General features: G+C 36.8%; 1 protein-coding gene across 1 annotated transcript in view; it reads left to right on the top strand.

Annotated features, from left to right (window-relative positions):
* LOC128870739 (5-hydroxytryptamine receptor 2A) overlaps nt 1–23,722 on the top strand; it is a 70,654-nt gene that overhangs the window by 34,904 nt on the left and 12,028 nt on the right. The gene's annotated exons all lie outside the window — the stretch shown is intronic.

Below are 23,722 nucleotides of genomic sequence, written 5' to 3'. Positions count from 1 at the left end.
TTTTTCTAATAGCGGTCGCCCCTCGGCAGGCAATGGCAAACCTCCGAGTGTATTTCTGCCATGAAAAAGGTCCTCATAAAAATATCTGCCGTTCGGAGTCGGCTTGAAACTGTAGATCCCTCCATTTGTGGAACAACATCAAGACGCACACCACAAATAGGAGGAGGAGCTCGGCCAAACACCTAACAGAAGTGTACGCGCCAATTATTATTTTTTTTTTTTTTATATTAACTAAACTATAAATAAATTTTTTTTTTTAGTATATGTACTTTTATGTAGCTTGCACAGGTTGCAAAATTGTAACAACTCGGCAGCAGTACGCCACTTTGCTGGAGCTAATAAAGGAGAAATCAATCATGGCATTGATACTGTTGTAGCCCTTCCGGTTGTAGTAGAGGAGTTTTTCTTTAGTAGGGGAAATAATTTGTATGTGCGTCCCATCCACACACAAAAGGATGCCAGGAAATCTATATTTTTGATAGCATTCCATCTTGCTTTGTCGTTTTTCATTGGCACTCATGTCGAGATTTAACCACTGAGGACACGATCGTATTCGTGGTGACACCAATACGTCTTTTAGCACATAGCTAAATGTTGACCACGCCATTGGCACGTTGAAATCGTTGCCAACTCATTGCTGATAGCTTCCCTCCGCAGGAAACTGTAAAACAGAGGACAGTCGGAGAACTGTAGTTATGGACGGCGACCTTGGTGAGCTCGCGCTGTCTTCAATAAAACTCAAAACGCACGTAAATTCAGCTGTTTTTAACCGGTAATAATTTATAAATCATATTTAAGTAAACTTTTTCTTTATCAAGAATGCAAGCACTTACATTGGTTCGTCCATATCGAGAAGGTTGCTTGCATCTCTCTATATTTTTCACTCGATTCTGAGACTCCATTTGCTTCTCGCACTTTCCTCTCCCATTAACACAGCCGCACATGTCATTTTAATTTGAAAATTCAACTAACTTAGCAAAAAACTTAAAGATTATTTTCTAAATTGTCTTGTTTAGATTGAAGTGAGCTGTTGTCGAAATATGAAAATTTGACATTTGAGTTTGGCAGCACTTTTTTTGTGTTCACATGGAACCCACGATTACAGTTTTTTCGTACTCCCAGTAGACATTCGTATTCGCAGCTTTTCTACGACAGACTCTATGATAGGGCTGATTATTATTAGACTACTGCGCACTGCGACCACTGCAGTCGGTTCTTCGTAACCGGAACGTCCAAGAACTATCACTTCAGCAGCATTCCCCGTACATACTTACATGGGGGATGTTTATGCTGTTACAACAACAACAACAACCAAAAGAGATATATTGTGCCTGCTGTCTGCTCAGGTACCCCATATTGTAGGGCTTTTTAAAAATTTTAGTAATATACATTCTGGGGTTTATTGCTCCATAATGTCTAGTGCCGGACAATTACAAGGGATATGTTCTAAATTTTCAGTGTCCATTTCACAGAATCGGTAGATTTTATTTAAGGCTACAATGGCTTGCAACGTCTAGTGTCTGAGCCACTTTCGGCTTATCAGAAATGTCCCTGCCCGGCGTTAGGAATTGTTTCGCTTGTCACTGACTGACGGAATTTCTCTAGTGTTCAACGAATTTCTTCTCCTCGCACCTCCTGGGAAGTTCGTTGATGTAGCCCATTGTAAGTCCCCAGAAAGGCTCAGGACTAGACCGCCATTTCATTTTCTTTATACCCTTCGTGCCCAGTAATCCAACCTAATAATAATGTGTTGAAGTTCCTTAGCATATTGAGAAAGGTCGTGTACCATTTTTGAGGTGTTTGTAGTTGATACGAAGGCTTCCAAAGCCACCTGACTATCTGAAAGTATGTGAATGTGAGTTTCTATCATTTTTCTACGGACACATTCCCTCAAATTGGAGATTGGGGGGTAGAGACCCATTGGAATCGATTTTTTGCAGTGCCATTGATTCCCGTCCTTGCTCTACCATCTTTCAATTTCAGTTTATCAGGGTACCATATCTAGGGTCCGAATTTAAAGGTAATAGACTTATTTTTCCAGGCGTGCGTTCATTAATAAGTACTTGGGAGTTCCTGAAGAGAATGGGTTTGGGACATAATATATCCACCCTATAATTAATAGCAGTATATCTGGAGTCTTCTAATATCTTTAAATATCCTTTCATATCTCCACTTTTTAGATCTGAGATGCCTTTTAATCGTAAAGCGCTCAAGCGTGAAAAATTTAACTGACTGAATGGATTACTATTAGTAACTTAGAAGTAACTTTAATGAAGTTGTGCAATTTTATAGTGACGTCTACCGTATATGATTGATTTTCCCATTGAGCTAAAATATATGCTATAGTTAAATAATACGAATAAAAAATAAAAAAAAAAATAAATAATTGGCGCGTACATTTCTGTTAGGTGTTTGGCCGAGCTCCTCCTCCTATTTGTGGTGTGCGTCTTGATGTTGTTCCACAAATGGAGGGACCTACAGTTTCAAGCCGACTCCGAACGGCAGATATTTTTATGAGGACCTTTTTCATGGCAAAAATACACTCGGAGGTTTGCCATTGCCTGCCGAGGGGCGACCGCTATTAGAAAAATGTTTTTATTAATTTTGCTTTCACCGAGACTCGAACCGACGACCTCTCTGTGAATTCTGAATGGTAATCACGCACCAACCCATTCAGCTATGGCGGCCGCCAATACGAATACTATTAGTTAAAATATAAACACTTTTATTTGAAAATTGTTTTAAATTCACACAAACAACTTTAAAAATATCCATTAAACCAAATTCCAAATGTTTTATTGACGACTCTGTACTTATAGTATTTTTATAAGATTTATACTATTGGCTGGATTAATTTTAAATCTGTTATTTTTTACTCTGCCTCCGACACAAATCAGCAATTTGCCTACTAATCGTGTTATCAAATATCTCCGCGAAGCCAACATTGTGCTTCTTGCTGTGTCAGAAAAGCAATGAATATTATAAAAAATCTATATTTGCACCGTCGAATAGTAAATAAAAAAATTGTTTAATGACTCTTTCGTTTATATCCTCTTTGACATCCATAGTACTATCATACCTCTCCTTCCATCCCATCGGTTTTCTACTTCACCTTACCTCCTTCAGAATGGTATCATAAAGGACGTTTATCTTCGTCCAAGTGAGGCCATTCCTTGGGTAACCTAAGCTAATATCATAGAGTGGGTATAAGTATTAAAAAATGTGCATTTACTTAGTCCTTTGAAAGCTTAAGGTCTTTTAAAAAGTTAAATTTATGGAAAATTAAAAGCTGGGTATGCAGCATAACTATATAAAATCAGTAGATTTACGCGCATATGCAATTTTTCCTCTGTAACAGAAATAGTTCATTTTGTCGCACGATGTTTACTTGAAACTTCTAGGAAAAGATCCCCCGAGAAATAACTTAGATTGAACCCTGTAAATTAGGGACGGGCAGCAGAGTGGCACGCTCGCAGCAGAGCGTGCTAGCAAAGTGCTAGATGAGGGGGCGACAAACTTACATCAGAAGGGTAAGCAATAGGCGTGTACGTATATTAATCAGTTCTGAGCAACGCATATGTGTTTGTAAAAAAGAGAGTGAAGCTTTGCCAATAGCAAAGTTACCAGATAAGGGGACTTCATTCCATGTTAGGGGATTTTGAAGTGTTGGGATTTGCTAGATCTTTCATAATAAATATATTAATAAGATGTTTTTCGTTTTTTTTATTGGAAACGCTTCTTTGAATATTAACATCATCTTTGCAAATTTCTATTTTATTTACTTTTATAATTTTTGTAATCAAGAAGCATAGGCGATTTTATAATCAAGAAGTTTGAACACTCGCATGTCAAAGTTTCATAGTTTCAAACTATGTGGAGAAAAATTTGTACTGCCAAATCGGTGTATATTTTTCTGAATGAAAAAATTGTCTTTGTTTACATATAAGTATGTTAGTGAATTGTTTTAAAGAAATGCAGCAAACAGTAATCTCAACCAGCCATGTTTTATTTAAACAATGCATGTTATAAATTTTATGTTGTTAAAAAGGACAATTTATACATGTTTCCATTAAAAAAATAGAGGATTTTTTCAAAAAACATTGAGGAAATTATCATAGCAGAGTGGGTATTCTTGGTGAGTACTTAGTTGCTCTCAAATTCAAATCACACGCATATGGCAATGCGCACAGTATGACAAAGTACACAAAAATGATTAGAGAAATTTGTTTGCATCCGCTCATGGATTTCGCACCATCGGTGGCAACGCAAACCACTTTTCGCCATGATACACCCATGCGTTCAGTACATTCATTAACACATTGAAATAAATCTTCACCTTTAGTCGTCCCTTTCATTGGAATAATGTCCAAAAGTTCTTCACATATATTTGGGTGGGCATCAACTCCTCGGATAAAAATCGCTATGTCGAATATATCTGTACTGTTGTCAATTGCCAATGAAATCGCTGTGAATGATTTTATACGCTCTTTTAACTGCGATTTTGTAATTTGCGCCATTTCATCTACTCGTCTGCTTATAGTTCTACGAGATAAGGGGACAAAATTCCTACTGCTTTTAATATACAAGACTTCACCAATTCGCTATCCGAAAATGCACGATTCTCACGAACAAGGTTTAACGCGATTTCATAAGTTGCACGCATTGCATCTACAACGTAATCTTCGTTTTCCTAAGAAATTAAAAAAAAATTTTTATAATTTGAATTTTTCCGACCATCTGTAATTTGGCACATCGAATCGGGCTCTTCGTTTAGACTTAAAGATTTGTATATAATTTTCCTTTCTTCTCCTACATTTTCATCATATTCACTCCTGTGCAGCTCATGTCTCTTTATGTTAAAAACCTTACACACCACACGTTTTTCACATACAAGGCATTGTGATACTCCGTCTATATATTTGCATAAAAAAGTTACCCTCCACTTCGGATTCAAATTTAACAATGTTCTTTTATTTGAGGTCATGCTCATGGTCATGGTCAGAGTAATATATTACACATTAGAAATAAATTTATGTTTTTGTCGGCAGTTGAACACTGTGCACTTTGTTTTGACGTTCGCCGCTTCAAATTTTTAAATAGAATTTTCAGCACTTTCACTGCATCCACACCATACAAATACACTTAATATTAGTGGTTTTTTATGCAACAATAATATGTAACTTACGGTCTCAAAAAATATCGTCGAAAAATGAAGAAATCACGAAAAAACTGATTTTATTTATGAAATGTCAAAACTTATGAGTAAGAGTTGCCGCAGTTGTTAAATGTGGGAATCAATTTTGGAAATTGTTGATTTTATTATTCATGATTTATATACATAAGTATATACTATTGGTTGTTTATTTTTATTTGCAATTGTGCATATCAGAGTGTATTCGATTTATATGGGCGAAATTAGTTGTCAATCACGTCCACTTTTTATGAAAAATAAAAGAAAAAATGGTATCATATATTAGCTAAAAATTCTGAAAAATTTGACAAACTTCGGTAGCTGAAGAGAGTTTGCAGTTTTATAAAGTAATTTGCTAAAAAAATTAATTTTCTGGATTTCATAAGATACGTGTGAATAATTTACAGATTCGTCAGTATATGCAGTGATCAATATTATTGAAGATTTAACTGTCATTGCTTTCCAATATGTAAGATTTTAATTTAGTCTCGAATGAAATATTTTCAGAAGCCTTAATCTTCTTTACATCTAGCAATTAAAAAACAGTATTACGCGAAGTTTTGAAATGTTTTATTGCATGTCTATTGTTGTTTATTATCTTAATTCATTATCATAATAGAAAGTGTAATATGTTTTTAATTTAGTTGTTGAAGAAAAATCTACCAAAACACCAAATTTTTTAGAAATTTTTTGATATGAAGTTAAAAGTTGTCATCCCTGGTAAGAGTTCATGAATAATTGCTCTCTCATTCAGGATACAAACACAGACACAACTCGCTCAATTTTTCTGTTTCTTCCCTGTGCTTTGTTATCCCCCTTCACCTAGCACTTTTAGCTCGCAGAAGCACACGCTGCTGCACAGTGCAAATGTGCTGAGTTTGCCCATCACTACTGTAAATGATGACACTAGCATATGAAATTTAGTATTTACCATTTCACTTTTCTCTCCTTGATATTATTGTATCCTCACGTACTGAGGTCAATGCAAAGCTATCTATGTTGGCGAAGAAAGCTAACAATATTTGGGATGTACGAATGCTCTTAAGTTTCAGGACATCACTGAGATGATTTTCGTTAACGTCCAGAAGAGCCTGTTCTAAAAGCAGGATATCAAAAAATGTATTTAAAGCCTCGTTAGCCACTTTAAAAGGAGATTAGTATTAAGCGCCAAATCTTTAGTGGGCTACCATACAACCACCACATATTCTATAGCACCCCACCCAGTGTACGCCCAGTTACATTAATAATTTTACAAGTATATTTTTTTACTTAAACACAAAATTTTACAAACCCTAAATAAATAACTTAAAATATATTTTCCGCATCCCACGGACCACCTTAGTACTATTTTCACTTAGCTTTCAACACATTTTCTTAATGCAAGTAATTCGAATTTATAAACAATTTATTTTATAGACTTAACGGCAATTCTAATAAAAATCTTGTCATAATTTAAAAAAAAATGTCCTTCAATTTATTCAAAAGGGTCCAAGTAGTGGCTATACATTTTCGTTATTCCACTTTTTATGACCATATAAATATGCAATAAAATTTTGTAGGCACGGACGCCATAAAAAATCACCCACACATCCACGAACATACATATGTGCATATGTACAAAAATAGGTTTATCAAAGCCAACACAGACGTCAGACAACAAACATTGCAACCAACAACCCGACAATCGCAGTGAAAATAAGTAGAGCCAAATAACATCACCCGGCAAATAAAGCGCAAAATATATGTACACTGAGTACTTGGTACCAATGCAACAAAAGCGAGAACCACATGAATGGTAGTAATAACAATTGTAGCCATAAAGTACTTGCAGCAGCTCAAATGCAGTTCCATAACTACGTAGCGCATATGCCCACTGAGTTATATGCATGTATGTGCAGCCCGCCACAAACGATAGTACCTCGATATTTAGAGCTGTTTTGACTATTTTTCTATTTTTTTTTTATTTTCATAACTTTTTTTATAAACCTAATAAAAGCTATATAAATCCAATTTTAAAAGGTGTACAAAAATTAGAAAAATTTAATAGCAAATGCTTGACATTTTTTCAGTTAGAGAAAATGTGCAACACCGTCAAAGAATTTATAAAAAATGAAGGAGATTATTCTGAAACTTCAAACTTACATTTTATTTTACCAAAATGTAATAAACTATAAAACTGTGCAACACAAGTTATTTTAAAAATATTTACTAAACGCCGTGAATTCGTAATGAAAATTTTGTGGGATTTCTCTATTTTTTATATAAAGTTTTAAATTTATGGTGTTTGATTTTTTGGTTTATGATTTTATAAAAAAAATAATGGACATTCGAAAAAATACGAAAAATTGTTGAAACTGGTCAAATTATTAAGAAGCTATCGTTTTGTCGCGTGCTGTATACTCTATGCGCTTATGCGTAGGTGACTCCATAACTGCATACAAATATGTACATATGTACATGCGAGTAACGGCGTACTGTTGCATGTAATCGCCTTTGTTGGCTTGCTGCAATTTTCCAGCAAACGGGCGTTCTATCACACACAATTTTAATCAAATGCGTGAGTGTGCATGTGTGCGTAAAAGAATGTCAGTAGGGAAGAATTTTAATTACGTCGAGTGACTGACGCACGCACTCACTTTCACAGGAATTTTATGCCTCAATAAGACGGTTTCTGTTTAATTCTAATTTGTTCTAATTTATGTCGCTTTATGTGTCCATTGTAGACTCAAAAGCTGCTGTGTTGTTTGAAATTAAATTCAAGGAATATAGTTGGCATTGAAACCTTTTGATATCGAGTTATTCCTAAAAACATTGTCTACGATCGTATTTACTTAATACTAAGAATATAAATAGAATATTTATATTTGTAAAATTAATAAATATATTTTAAATTTCCTCAAAAGGACAAAAGATTGTTAAAAATCGTGTTCAAAGTCCGATTTTCCTCACTTGTTTATCTTTACACCCTATAAAATAAGGTCCCGAAATAAAGAGTGGGCCATCTAACATTTGAAACTAAGACTCAAGCATCTTGGTTCTCACTTATTTTCTGCGCCTGCTGATGTAGCGGGTCTTGATAACAAAATTCTGATGAACTTCATCAGCAGCATAAGGAGGTTAACACAACCGCAGACCAGTCACCGTTCATAGTCCACAAACCCTTAACTCTCCCCACCCTTTTCCCTTTCGTCCATCGTCCTTTTTCTTCACCTCTTTTCTCCCTCTTGCAATAGTATCACAAAGGATGAACCAAACTTCTCTTTCCAAGTGGGCCCACTCTCTGGGCTCTCACTCTCCTAACCTAACCTAACGTTTAAAACTACTGAAGTACTATATTTTTTTAATGCACAAACTGCAACAAACCGGTAATGAAGACATAGAGTTAACTTTAACATTTGCGGTTTATGAAGCAGATCGCTTTGCCAACGTTAAGAGTGCACAGACGAAAAATTGTCTGCTATTGCTGAGCGAAAAAGAATCGAGCATTTAGGAGGTCCCGGTGGTCTAGATCACGAAATTTTAAACTATTTTCAGGAATTTTTTTTTACAATAAAAAAATTAAAAACGATTTTTAAATTTGTCAAGCTAAAAGCAGTTAATTACATACAAAAATTAAAAAAAAGTTTTGTTTTTAATTTTAATAATTTAAAAAATGGCGCTGAAGTTAACCCTCCCGAAAAATTGTACCTGGACGGTGTTGTCCATTTTGGCTCTTCTATTTATCTGAAATACAAAAACCAAAGAAATTATTAATCAGCAGGAATGTAGCTATGTCTCGTACTAAAAAACAAAACAAAATTACAAAATGGCGCGGTTTTGAATTTTATACTCTAAAAATCGGCTTTTTTCCAGTTTTTTAATCAAAATAATACGAATAATTAAAAAATAATATGATTCTAGTACGGGCGAAAGTTATTCATGTTGTGAGCAACATATTAAAATTACAGACGATTCAGTGGAATAGTTTTTTTTTTGTTCACAACACCAGGCTGAAAAATGTCGTTTCGAGATAAATGAGTTTAAAGTTTGAGGTACAGAGGCGCGCGGACCGCTCTCTACCTAGTTAATGGGATGTAGAAGCTATTATATAATATTGAAAATCTCACAAAGGTATATTCTTAAGTTACTATACTTTCAAAATAAAAAACAAATAATCGATTTTTTGAAATTTTTAGATCACCGGATCAAAGTGATCAAACACATCGCCTTATTATCCGTGTTTCAATGATGAACATAGGCACCACGCAACTGCGATTTGGCACCGTACGATTATTATTTGCGGACCGGTTAAAGATAAATGTTACTCAAATGATCCACCAATAGTTGACGCTCTCGTGTCTCAAATTCCTTCCTCAGTTAGTATAAAGGTTGACCATATTGGAGGTACATATACCAATAGGGTTTATTTGACTGATCACGCTTTGTCAACCTAAAGGGTTTTCCAATAACAGGTGTTATTTTGAATAGCCCGCTATTTCGGTAGATGTCCCTTTTGAAGTATAAACTATGCCATTAATAAAAATTGATCGATACGCGCTTAAACAACGCATTGATATGTTTAAAATTCACTATTGAAATAGTGAAAATTTGGCAGAGACGGTTCGTAAAACTCAAACACTTTTGGGTTATCGTGAGGAGTAAATGATGATGTGAAGAATAAAACCCGTGCACGTCGCTCAATAACAGCCGAAAATATTGCTGTTGTAGCCCAAAGTGTTGAAGAAAACCCAGATTTGTCCATTCCGTGTCGTTCTTTGGAATTAGGCATTCCACAAACGTCATTACACCGTATTTTGCATAAGGATTTGGATCTCAAGGCTTACAAAGTCAAGTTAACTAAAGAACTCAAGCCGGCCGATCATCAACAACGTCTTGTCTTTGCTGATTGGGTCGTTGAAATGCATGAAAGTAATCCGAAATTCCATTGAAAAATCATCTTGAGTGACGAGGCCCATTTACACCTCGGTGGCTTCGCCAACAAGCAAAATTGTCGAATCTGGGGCTCAGAAAATCCAAAAGTAATTGTTTAAAAGCCTCTTTAACCTCAATGAGGGACTGTTTGGTGCGGTTTCTGGTCCGGCGGAGTCATTGGACCTTACTTTTTCGAAAATGAAGCTGGAGCAACAGTTACGGTGAATGGATTGCGCTATCGAGAGATGATTAACGATTTTTTATGGCCGGAATTGGATGGTATTGATCTGGACAACGTTTATTTTCAACGAGACGACGCTACATGACACACAAACAATGAAACCATTGATCTTTTACCAATATAACACCTCTTATTGGAAAACCCTTAAATACATAATTTTTTCAATATTCATTAACAGTTCATCATGGGTAGACTTACGCCTCAACAATTGTATTATGAAAATCGATGATCAGTGAAAAAAGTGTTCATCGCGCGCTCAGACCAACCTATGGTGTCCAGCGATGGGACCCATTTTTGGCTTTGGCAAAATTGCCGTATTTGGGCTGAAGAGCAACCTGAAGCCATTCAAGAACTTTTTGATATTGCAAATTGAACACCGTGATCTTCGCAATATTTGTTTCCAACAAGACGACCATTGAGGCTACTTACCATAGCGCCCGTGAAACAATGAATTTACTGTTTTGTCGTGTCGGTGAGAAGCTTATCTCTCGTCTCGGTAGAGTGGCCTCCAAGATCGCGTGATATCACACCTTTGCACTTTTATTTTTAGATAAACCAGCTTCGACTTGGGGACTTGGAAGCCAACACTACTGAAGTTATTTACGAGGTTCTCCAGCGAGTTATTGAAAATTGGTGTTTATGGATGGCCGAATTACTGCGCAGTTATGGCCAACATTTGAAAGCATGGCCAACATTATCTTTGAAAAATAAATGTCATGAATGGTTCTACACAAAAATACTTAAAAATGGTCAATCAATTAGAATTTTCCTTGTTTTTTTTTTTTTTGTTTTCAATTTAAAATCCTCTAAATTGATCACCCTTTGTATTAATCCCACATACCTGTGTATAATTTATAATCGGATTGCCATTGACACGAACTTCTACTCTCGGAAATATTTCATCTTTTTTTCTTCTCAGAAAAAGTGGTAAAATTTCTCATATTTCTTATTTTCAAAATAATTACAAATAAATATTTGGCAGGAATTCTTATCATGCTTATGAAAGAAATGAAAAATTTATCCGCATATAAGTTCTGCGTTGTAGTCGTCATTTTAGTTTAACTTTTTTCTTACAGGGAAAATTTAAATTATCTGCGTATAGACCATCATCACCACACAAACTTTAAAGCGCATGATTTTGTGTGCAAATGGGCTGACACACTTAGCTGCACCGCAAATGCTCCGAGGACAAATATGTATGCTCAGTTCAGCACATCATAGTGTGCTGTGCGAATGGGTATATGTACTTGTGTATGTATGCAGTTAGAGAACACTACTAGTGTATGCACTTCATTATGACCGCACGCAAGCAGGTTGTTCTCATTTGCGAGAATAATCAATGTGTGTATAAAAAATCTAGTAGACCGCAGTGGTCGGTCTTGTCGATTCCAATGCTGTAGGTGCTCTTAAATAATTTACTTAATAATATTTCTGGTAGCTACGAATTTTGGCAGCTTCATTTTGTGAAAGGATTTTGGTGGTAATAGAATAGTAAATATGTGTGACACTATTTATTGTGAAATTAATCACCTCAACATACTATCTCCTAAAGTTTAGCGCTTAAAATGTCATTAAAATCTGAAAGCAAAATTTGGTTTAGGGGATTTGATCAAATTAAAAAAAAAGCTCATCCACGTAAGTCCCGGAAAGTTCCACATGCGGTATCTCAATGGGCTATGAGCCTGAGACTCATAGTAGACAGCCGCTACAACTTAACCTAATTTAACCTAAGTCCATTCCAATTACTTCTCAGTTTAATTGTGCAAACTTTCTTAAAATATCAGAAGAGAAAGCTGAATTAAGTATCTGTTAAATCCAAATTTGCTCTTCTTAAGTCAAAATATTTTTTTCTTTTACGACAAAAAATCTTTTTTCAAAAATAAAAAATCTTTTTTTTTGTTTTGAGTATTTTACTTTCCAATCAATTGTTCCTCCAAAATTGTTGTCAGTCTTCAAATAATGGTATTCCACAAACCGGATTTCTAGACTCACAGGTATCTGAAATCAAAAGAACAAACAGGTTCCTTCTCAGTATGAATGCCGTTATTGTGTTAAGTAATTTTTCGTTTCCGTTTTACACGCTTTTAAAGAAACAACCAAAAACACCATTTCAAAACACAAGCAAAATTTTCATCACGAAATTGACAGTCACAATAGTATCTCTCAACGATTTCTTTTGAACACTACCAGGAACCTCACAGGTCCCTTGTCTGGCCCGCTCATCCGCTCCGCAGCTTCCCACAATGTCACTATGACCAGGTACCCAGATTAGTCTTATATCCAAGAATTCGGATGCAATCGAAAGAGAAGCCAGGCATTCCCTGACCAGTTTCGAATGAACGCAAAGAGGACTAGAAATAATTCCTAGTCTCGCAGCATGAATACCTCGCGGGTAATGCCCCATCAAGATGCCCACGAAATTTGAGAGCTGAAATTTTGTCATTCTCAGAATATCCCTCGAACGCCTCCTATCCACACATGGCTAGAGAGATTTCGCGATATTAGAAGTTTGTGTACGTGCCTAGCTCTCGCTGAGTTGACGCGAAGCCCAACGTTCCAGAAGTAGAGTGCAGGTTGTCAAGGCGATCCCGATTCTCTTCTTTTGCGGGGACACTACCTCACAGATCGCTTGTCTGACCAGGTCGTCCGCTCCGCAGTTTCCCGCAATGTCACTATGACCAGGTACCCAGATTAGTCTTATATCCAAGAATTCGGATGCAATCGAAAGTGAAGCCAGGCGTTCCCTGACAAGTGAGTCCAGGACCCTAATTGCCCCTTGGCTATCCGAGTAAATATTTAGCTTCTTAACAGTTATTACGCAACTGAGTACCCAATTAGTTGCTTCTTTGATTGCGACTACCTCTGTTTGAAACACACTCCAGTGATCCGGTAACCAATTTGAGTCTGATGTGATAGGGAGCTCTTTGCAGAATACTTATACTCCAACTCTTTCGTCCAACTTCCAGCCAGCCATGGACAGGTTTACCAAGCCCTGTCCCCAAGTATTGGACCCAGTCAACTCCTCTCTTGATGGAATATGGGTGAAGAAAGTTCCGCTTGGACTAAGAGAGGGTACACACTGATCCGTTATCAGGGGGATGAACTTAAAGTTTCTAACGATACTTGAGTGTCGGTAAGTTGACAGCTTGAACCCCGAATCTCTCCGCCTGATTGCTGTACGTTTACCATTTCACATTACATTAAGCGCTAGAGTAGGAGTAATTCGAAACGTCCTACTGATTCCTTTGAACTCTCTCCAGCTTCTTTATCGATATCATCCTTTCCTACATACCTCACCTTGTCAGAAAGCACCAACGGAGCGCCCCCGTTGTGAAGGGGAGTTGTGCTCTGGATATTTTATATATATATTTTCTTGTGAATAAGCTCGTTCCATCTTAAGAGGATTCTCCGACAGGCGGCAGTCCGCTGCCCATCGAACAACTACGTTCAGGTATCCCTGCATCAAATCGTACAGGGTATCTACAAACTTTCCTCTAACAAAAAGTGCCACGTCGGCAATCACCCTGCAGCCCATTCATACCAGCTCCTCTAGCAAGTCTATGATAATGACAACTCAGAGAAATGGTAGGAGAACACCGCCTTGTGGAGTGCCCCTACTCATCTGCCGACGGAAAGAGACGCCCCCCGCTATGCCATGACCATTCTGTCTAAGCTAAGATAAATCTGGTAAGGACGGCTCCAACCCCCAGTTTACCCAGAGATTTAGTTATGACGTTATTAAAAGCCCCCTCAATGTCGAAGAAGATGCAGGGGAGATTTCACTGATTTGCCCTTAAAGTAAGCATATTGGGTATGCGACAAACGCCCCTGAGGAATTTCGCTTCTTATGTGCAGGTCAATCAGTCTCTCAATGGTTTTCAGCAAAAAGATGAGAGGCAGATTGACCTGAAATAGAATAACATTTCTATTAAATCCTAAATGTAATACTTGTGGGATCGTTCTATTGATGAAATTCTGTTTTTCACAGTCTATAAGAAATACTTCATTTTTAGCTTATTAACAAATAAATAAGTGAATAATACCGTTAATATAACAAAAATCAGATATGGCAGTTATTATTTTATACGCCACATATAAGAATAAAAATATTCAAAACACTCTATCGCAACATACTAATACCCATATATCATCATCATCAGCTTGGCATTACAGTTCGGGGTGGACCGTTGCCTCGTCTAGAATACGTATCCATTCTTCTCGACAGTCCGCTTTCGCTCTATGTTGAGAGATTTTTATCTTTCGAATATCGTCTTCTACGTCCTGCAACCATCGTCTCCTTGGCCGGCCTCTCCTTCTTACTCCTTCAGAGTTTACTTTAAATACTTTCTTGGTCATCCTTTCGCTACTCATTCATAGAACGTATCCATACCACCGTAATCTTGGGACTTTATAAAACGTGTAACATTTCCTCCCGCCATTAAAATACTGAGCTCATGGTTATACCGCATACGTTATGTACCGTCTTCTAATCGTATAGGGCCGAATATTCTTCTAAGAATTTTTCTTTCAAATCGCATCAATAAATTCACGTCATTAACTTTAAGGTCCAATGTTTCACAGCTGTAGGTGAAAACCGGTCTTATTTTAGTGTTGTTCATCTGAAGCTTTTGCTCCTTTGATATCAGTGGGGACTTCATAAGTTTGATATGGCCAAAGTATGCTCTGTTAGCTGCCTGAAATTGGTATTGTATAAATGAGGACATATCCTTTTTTATGCTGAGTACTACGCCTAAGTATTTCAACTCTTGCATGAACTCAAAAACATAACTTCCGATGCAAGAATTGTGTCATCATGAAAGAATCGTGTCATCTACTTGGTCTTTTCTTCATTTATATTGAGGCCCGCTGGTCTTGAAGTTTGCTCTAAGCGCATGAAAACGTTTTGCAGAGCCTACCTATTTCTCGCAAGAATCACAATGCCGTCAGCGTACGTGCATATTTGTGTCGAGCTATTTCGTTTATTGCTGAATGCTGTGTTAAATTAAATAAAAACGTTGATAGTGTCACCTTGCCTCACGCCGGATTTCATTTGGAATTCGTCAGATATTTCGCCATTCATTATTACTTTAGCGTTTGAGTGTATATGAGTCACATTGAACAATTTTATGTATTTTCGTGGTATACCCAGTGCTTTTAGGTGATGGTCGATATATTTTCTGTTGAGTTTATGAAACGCTTGCTTAAAGCCTATCAACAGACAATGTAGATTAATGTTGAATTCATAACATTTTTCGAATATCTGCGACATGATAAAGCATTGATCTGTTGTCGAGCGTCCGATTCTAAAACCAAATTCATAACCTCCTACGATCTCTTCTGCATACACATTTAGTTTCTCATACAGTATTTTTGATAGAATTTTGTAGCTTACGTCGAGAAGAGCTATTCCTCTACATATAATATAAATCTATACATTTTAATTTGTCCATTTTTTATAAATTGGGACTATTAGGCTTGTATACCATTGTGCAGACATGTTTTCTGTTCTCCAACTTTGAAGTATCTTCCCATATGTCTGTCTTATCTTCCCCGCCATATATTATTAACTCTGCATTAATACATTCTTCACTTGTAGGTTTTCAGCTTCTTTATTGCTCTTTGCGTGTCATTAAGTTCGGGGTCTTCCAGCCTAATTTTCTACTGTTGTTTTGTTCTTAAGCACTTCATTTTTATCACTCACTAAATCACCATTTTCGTTCTTGCAAGCCATCAATCTCGGCTGGAATTGACTTGTGTGTTTCTTTATCCTGCGGTACATAGATCTTGTTTGTTTGTTGTGGAAATCTTGCTCTATTATTTCTAGATCCCTTTTCATATATTCTTTTTTCTTCTTTTTTATAATTTTTTTGGATTCTTTTTTCTTTCTTTATAATTATTTTTTTAGGTTTATGGTTTCAGTTGCAGCGCTTCTTTAAGACTTTGCCATTTCGATGTCATATCTACTTCTGTTATATAATAGAATACTAACTTTCAATATTGAATTCTCAAAATTATAAATTTTTTTCAGTTTAATTTTTATTACCCTCAAGTCCAAAATTCTTGGATCACTTGATCAGGAGATGTTCTATTATTGCTGCCTAAAAACAATAAACCTAATCGAAAAACTAACACTCAGAAATATATAATTTCTAAAATTTTTACCACAACTTAAACTTAAATATTCTAAAAACGTTTCGCAAATACATATGCATTTACATATTCGACTTGTCTATTCTATGCCAGCTAGCGCAACGTGAAATTAATCTTGGGAGAATAACACAAAGCCTCACTGTTTTTTTTTTTTTTTGGCGCGTACACCCTTTTTGGGTGTTTGGCCGAGCTCCTCCTTCCATTTGTGGTGTGCGTCTTGATGTTGTTCCACAAATGGAGGGACCTACAGTTCCAAGCCGACTCCGAGCGGCAGATATTTTTATGAGGAGCTTTTTCATGGCAGAAATACACTCGGAGGTTTGCCATTGCCTGCCGAGGGGTGACCGCTATTAGAAAAATGTTTTTATTAATTTTGGTGTTTTCACCGAGTTTCGAACCGCCGTTCTCTCTGTGAATTCCGAATGGTAGTCATGCACCAACCCATTCGGCTACGGCGGCCGCCACTCACTTACTTTCATGTATTCTGTGCTAAAATATGAAGACGAAATGAGAAATGTGAATTTTCGTATTTATAACTATTTTCGTGTGGCCTTCCACCACTACCACTTTGTTATGGTTCTGAGTGCGTGCTAAAACAGAAGTACAGTACAGCCCACTTGAGTGCTTGAAAGCATCGCTGCAGGAAAAAACTTTTCCTCATTTCCTTATCAAACAACGTTATGTGCTGAGTTTGTGACGCCAGTGCCGCCAGTGCCGCCACCACTTCATCTTACTGCTTAAGACTTGAGACTGGCCACTCGCCTCACAATCATTGTTGATGCAACACCACTTCAATTTAACTCTAGCCACAACTTTGCAACGACAGCACAGCAGCGGCAGGAACCTTCACACACATGCACTTCTGGCCTTTCCAAGCCTTTGCACTAACTGACGGTGCACTGGATGCCTCATGACTTTGTTTTATTCATTTTGACGCCTGCCTTGGCGCTTCCTTTCCGATGCGCTTACTAAGTTAACTCGAACAAATTTTTGTAAACAATTCAAAATGTACCATCTATGCATTGTTATTCCACTGCCTCCTCTATCATCTTGCTCCTAGCAAAAAGACCACCTCCGCCTCCTTCTAAATGTCGCTACGGCTTCGCTTCAAAAGTTCTCTTGGTAAATTGCACTTTTTTCTCTCTCACGCAATTATGGTTCTTATTGTCGTCTCTCTCTATTTTTGTTGTGGTGAAACTTTCGCCGTTGCGGCTAGCGTTAACCAACTGCGAAAGCACTTATAATTGCTCTAGTTTGTTTTCCCCTACTTTTTTTCCATTTTGATGTTTTGTAATTTTAACTTTTGCACCAAAGTGATGCAAGTAAGTCGGCTATTTTGTATTTATTTTTGTAGTGCGGCTTTGTTTTCGCTTTTAAGTATATGGCGACCAGTGGCTGTCAAAGGTTTATCGCTTGAATGGTGGTGTTTAAGTGATGTAACCACAATGTAAGAATCGAAGTGCTTGACTTGACAGCAGTGAAGCCAAAATGCATTGCTTTAATGGTGTATTAATTAAGTAATTTTTTCATATTATAAAAACTAATCTTATTTTTTTGTGGTCCTCAATTAGAAGACGTTTTGGTGCTTTAGTATTCGAAAAATGTTGTATGAATTTTCACTCAGAGATGATTAACAAAACAACTTTTTATAAAAGTACTTTGATATTAAAAATCAGATGTAATAAAGGATGAATAAATGTTCAAATTATGCAAAGTTTATCTACAAAACTATCTGAAACTTGTATTGTGAGTACTTCGTGGATTCAGAGTTCCTTGAGCTCAACTTCCGCAACAAATTTTTGTATTTGCCCTAGTTTAGTGAGTTTGGTTTCCCCTTCTGCTAAAATATGTTAATCCAGGTGACCCTTATGCTTCAGCTCTCAACAAAGCCTGGAAGTTCCATTGGAGTATGTTGCCAGTACGACAAGTTCACAGAAGCTTTAACTATGGCAACATCCGATGAGCAGTCCCTTTGAACGTTTGAGATAAAGATTCCCCCAAAAATTTTTGGATCTTTGGCGACGCTTTACTGCGGCATAGACATAGTGCAGCGAATAAAGAGCACACGGCTTCGCTGGTTGGATCATGTCGTCCGAATGGATACAAACGATTCGGCTCTGAAAGTATTCGATGCGGTACCAGCTGGTGGTAGCAGAGGAAGAGGAAGGTATCCTTTGCGTTGGAAAGATCAAGTGCAGAAGGATTTGGATTTAGTTGGTGTCTCCAACTGACGCTGGTTATCCCGAGAGAGAAACGACTACGCGCGGCCAAAATCACGTACCGAATTTTTTTTTTAATTCTGTGTAAAAATATTTAAATTTTGATAAAAACTTTTCCAGTTTTTATTAATCCTTTGTATTCAAAACCTTTTCCACGCGGACTAACTAGCAACCCGAAGTCTCGAGTTTTGGAGTAAAAGGTAGGTTTGGTATGCATAAAAATTGTTGAACTCGCTTGCTTTTACTCGGTGCGTGAGATTGATCTCACATGTCGAGTTTGAACTCAAGCCATAAAATGTTCGTGAGTTAGAGCTCACTTTGGTATGCATAACAGCAAGAAGTTGCTCACTTTTTTGAGATCGATCTCACAAAAAGGTGAGACTGCCTTTTAGTTGACTCGCGTGTTTACAAGTATGAAGATGGCCGAATATTTTGTTCCTCTTAGACAAAAAAAACTTATAAATCAAGAAAAACCGCTATTCAAAGTGAATATAAAAAAATGTACCGGTTTAATTTTGAGCTCGTAGACTGGCTGACAAACTATTTCCTTGGTGAAAGTAGTGAAAGAAAGGGTGGCGGGATTCCCAATAGGGAAAAGATGTGTATATTTTGAAGGTTTTGGGCCGATCCGGGCTTCCAAAATGGAATTGGGTCGTAGTTGTTATGTTACTTTTAAGTTTTAGAGTTAGTTAAAAAAAAACAGATATTCAGTAAAAATAAGTATAATGAGTTTTATGTTTTAGTATTCGACCAAATTTATCTCCTTTTCTGCAACACGATCTTCTAAAACTTTTAATTTCAATGAAAGAACTTTATTTTGCTTCAACAAAACAAGTTTTTGCAATTGTTGAAAGTTTAAACTTTTTGTTTCCTATGTCTCATACTCATCGAAAATTCCTTTGGCCTGTAATTAAATTAAGTTATCAGATTTAAGCAATCATATTAGCGGTGTTAATCCTACGTCTTAATGCAGTTCCATAATAATAAAGTTGGTTTTTATTTTAAGAGTACTCTCAATTATAACTTATTCTTACTCCTATACCTAGGGTTTTATTTAAAATCTTTATGTAACAAATAGTTTTTGTACTTATACTTTGTTTTTGCTAATCAAGAAATAATACAACAAAAACGGCTCAACTAAGGGACTTTTGTAGCTCTATGCTCTTTAGCCTAACGAAGAGTTACCGGCCGAATATCATTTAGCTTTCTTTTTGATGTTTGTTGTTGTGGCACAGATGGGATATCTACGGGTGTGTTCTGTACTGCCGCGCTGCTGGTGGAGCTGTCATTATTAATGCCCACAGCACTCTCTAAGTTGCTGCTGGAACTCTCATTAGCATTAACGCCTACCGAAAAATTGCCTCCAGTGGAAAAAGTAAAATAAACAAACAAAAACAATTTATTATCACCAAAAAAGCCACGCATTATAACGGCAGGCTTACTGGTAACTTTTCCGATAGCTGGATTCGATTCAGCAGAAAGTAATTCAAATAATTGATGTTCCCATTTCTTTAAATAAATTTTTTGGTTTCCCGTTTTATTTTTGTCACTTTTTGACTTTACTCGGCACTTCATATTAGCAATTTTCTTCATTACATTTTTTTCGCTTATTTCCCACCAGTTTTTTCTTTATATTCTCCACAAAGTTTTCTAATTATTTCTTTTTTTATTTTTTACACCGGGGAGTTGGCTTTTTTCTAATAAAGTCTTATATTTTTTTAAGTATCCAACTATGAAAATTGATAAATTCTCATTACCATCAAAATGTAAATTTTCACTTATACTTTCACTATCTGAACCCATTTTTGCAACTAATCAAACAAGCGGTTTGATCTCAGCTAACCGAGTTCAAGGTATTTGCTCTATATCATTTTTATGCATACCAAATTGAGCACGAGCTCGGTCGGTTTGCTCGAACTCACCTACTTGAGATAGATCTCGCCAGACTCTACTCGAGCAAATGCTCACTTATTATGCATAAGGCCCAATATTTAAGAATGATAATAAAATAAAAGAATAAAAAAGTGAACAACTTTTCTAAAATTAATTTTCTCGTATATACTTCTTTAGCCCATTTAATTATAGTGTAAGAAAGTCTAAGTTGAAAAGTGCTGGAAATTTTGGTTTTTTGTTTTTTTGAACGCTTAAAGCGGAGCAAATATGGTGACGATCAGCAGAATAACCATTCAATATCAAAATTAAAACTTTTTGTTACGCTTGAAATAATGGACCTACGCAAGGGCAAAGCGGGTTCGAATCCATGGGCATACTAAACACCAAATGATAGAATAAATCTTTTCTAGTAGTGGTCGCCGCTCGGCAAGCAATTGCGAGTTTTGTAGTGATAAAAAAACATCAAGACGCACGGCACAAATAAGAGGTGGAGCTCGGCGAAATACCCAAGAAAGGGTGTACGCGCCAATTATATATGTATATAATATAATGCCATGGATCTCAACTACGCACAGTATTCGCGTATGTGGGCACAAATTATATGCTGTTCTTCTCATACCACTCAACTGCCGATTTGCTGTAATGACGCGAAGCCAAATGAAGCCAAAAAAGATCATGCCGTTTTAGTAATGACCAAACCTCTCCTGGATACTAAAATATATTAGGTGCGCAACTAAGTTCCCGCTGTTTGTCAAAAGATACCACCAGCAGTGTGCGCTAGTCGATTCTAACATAACCTAAATGTCACAAAGCAAGCTTAGACATATGTAAGAAAACTGCTTCGACACATTAGTCATTTCCTTTTGGTATTATATACTTTTGGTTTTGTAAAAATGTCTGATTTTGTGTCGAATAATCGTCATTTGCGGGAAGTGTTGATTTTCCTCTTTCATTCGAAAATAATCACAGCTGAAGCAAAAAGTTTATAGAGGTGCTGCTTTAATTGACACAAGGTGCCGAGATTGGGTCCGTCGCTTCAAAGACGCTGAATCGGTGGCATTGCTCAATGAGGATCCATGTCAAACGCAAGAAAAGCTTGCTTCGGTATTGGAAGTTACCCGCCAATCCATTTCCAAGCGATTTTATGCTTTGAGAATAATTCAGAAACAGAGAACTTGAGTTCCTTATGAGTTAAAACCAAGGGATGTTGAACGTCGTTTTTTCGCCTGTGAACAGCTGCTCCAGCGGCAACAAAAGAAGGGTTTTCTTCATTGCATCGTGACGGGTGATAAAAAATGTATTCACTACAGCACTCCAAAGAAACGAAAGTCATGGGGACTGCCCGGTCATGTTTCTACGTCATCGCTTTGACCGAATATTCACGCTGCGAAGGTTATGCTATGTATTTGGTGGGACCAAGTTGATGTTATTTATTATGAATTGTTAAAACCAAGCGAAACCAACACTGGGGATCGGTATCGACATCGATTGATGCGATTGAGCCGAGCACTGCACGAGAAGCAGCCGCAATAGGTGGAGAGGCATGAAAAAGTGATTCTACAGCATGACAACGCTCAGCCTCACGTTGCCAAGCCCGTTAAAACCTACCTGAAAACACTGAAATAGGAAATCCTACCCCATTCGCCATATTCTCCAGATATTGCATCGTCCGATTATCACCTGTACCTATCGATGGCACATGGTATAGCTTGATCTGACCAGCAGTTCCATTCATATGAAGACATCAAAAATGGCTTGATCCGTGGATAGCCTCAAAAGATTAACCGTTTTACCGCGACAGTATGCGAGACCTACCAGAAAGATGGGAAAAAGTAGTAGCCAACAAAGGGCAATACTTTCAATGATTCACTTGTAACCATTTTTTCAGAATTTTATTTTCATAAGAACACAGAGCGAACTTAGTTGCGCAACTAATATATAATGCAAAACAAAAAAAAAGAGAAATTTTAAATAAGTCTTTTTCTAAACTCTAATGAAAATTTCATGAATTTTTTTATTACACTAAAAGTTATAGCATAATGAATATTGTGAATACCAAAAAAATAATATTGTGCGAAAACTTTATCTAATCGCATAAATTTAATGGATTTATTTAATAAGCAGATTTCACACTTAATTACGGAATTAATTAATTTGCCCCATACCAACCACTGAATGGCTCAACAGGGCTAACGTCACTCATACGCCATGTACCCCCACTTACACTTGTACTTCTGCACACTTCCACTGTGACTTTCGCTTAAAACCAGTTGACGTGAAAATCCGCCACATAAGCACACCCATATAAGTACTTTTTCACTCACACATGGTTAAGTGATTTTATTTATAAATTTCATTTTCCAATTTAAACCAACCTCCGCGTAAAAGTATTCAACGGCGAATATCCTCATCCTCCCTAAACGTTCACATATCAACGCTTCAATATTCAGCTGCTTGTGTGCTACAAATCTAACTCTAATCTTTGCGAAATCCATTTAGTAGCTTAGCTTTGCGCGCATAACGAAAATAATTCAATTGCACTTTGGAAATTAACTACTAAATTTATTTAGTTTATTAGTTTGCGGTGGCTAAGCAAACAGCGGCGTGACCTCTGCCACTGCTAATGGCTGTACGTGTGTATGCACAAGTGCACCTGTATAAACGAGTATATATGTATGTATATAGATATGTAGATGAAATTAGTTACTTGTATGGCTATTTTATTGTAGTTGCACGTGCGCAACATACAAATCTAATTAACTGTTTTCTAATTAAAACCTTTGCAAACGCAATAAGAACTATGGCTGTTGTTGTAAATATTACTGATGTACATATTTATATATAGAAGGATGCAAGTCCCCAGATAAGTACAGTGGGTAGGAAGATCACAAATGCAGCATACGAGGGTGGTTCAAAAAGTACCCGTGCTAGAAATGAAGACACCATCTTTAAAAAAAAATTTTTTCAGCATTGTCCCCTATTAGAATTATACACTTCTCCCAACGCTCCGACCATTTTTCTAACCCCTCTCGAAAATAGGATTGATCGAACTTTCCAAAATACGCCTCTGTCTCGACGATCACTTCCGCGTTTGAACAAATTTTTTCCCCTGAGAGC

The sequence above is a fragment of the Anastrepha ludens genome, chromosome 2, assembly GCF_028408465.1.
Source record: "Anastrepha ludens isolate Willacy chromosome 2, idAnaLude1.1, whole genome shotgun sequence".
Taxonomy (NCBI): Eukaryota; Metazoa; Arthropoda; class Insecta; order Diptera; family Tephritidae; genus Anastrepha; species Anastrepha ludens.
Note: the sequence above shows the minus strand (reverse complement) of the source record. Positions and strands in the feature narration are given on the sequence as shown.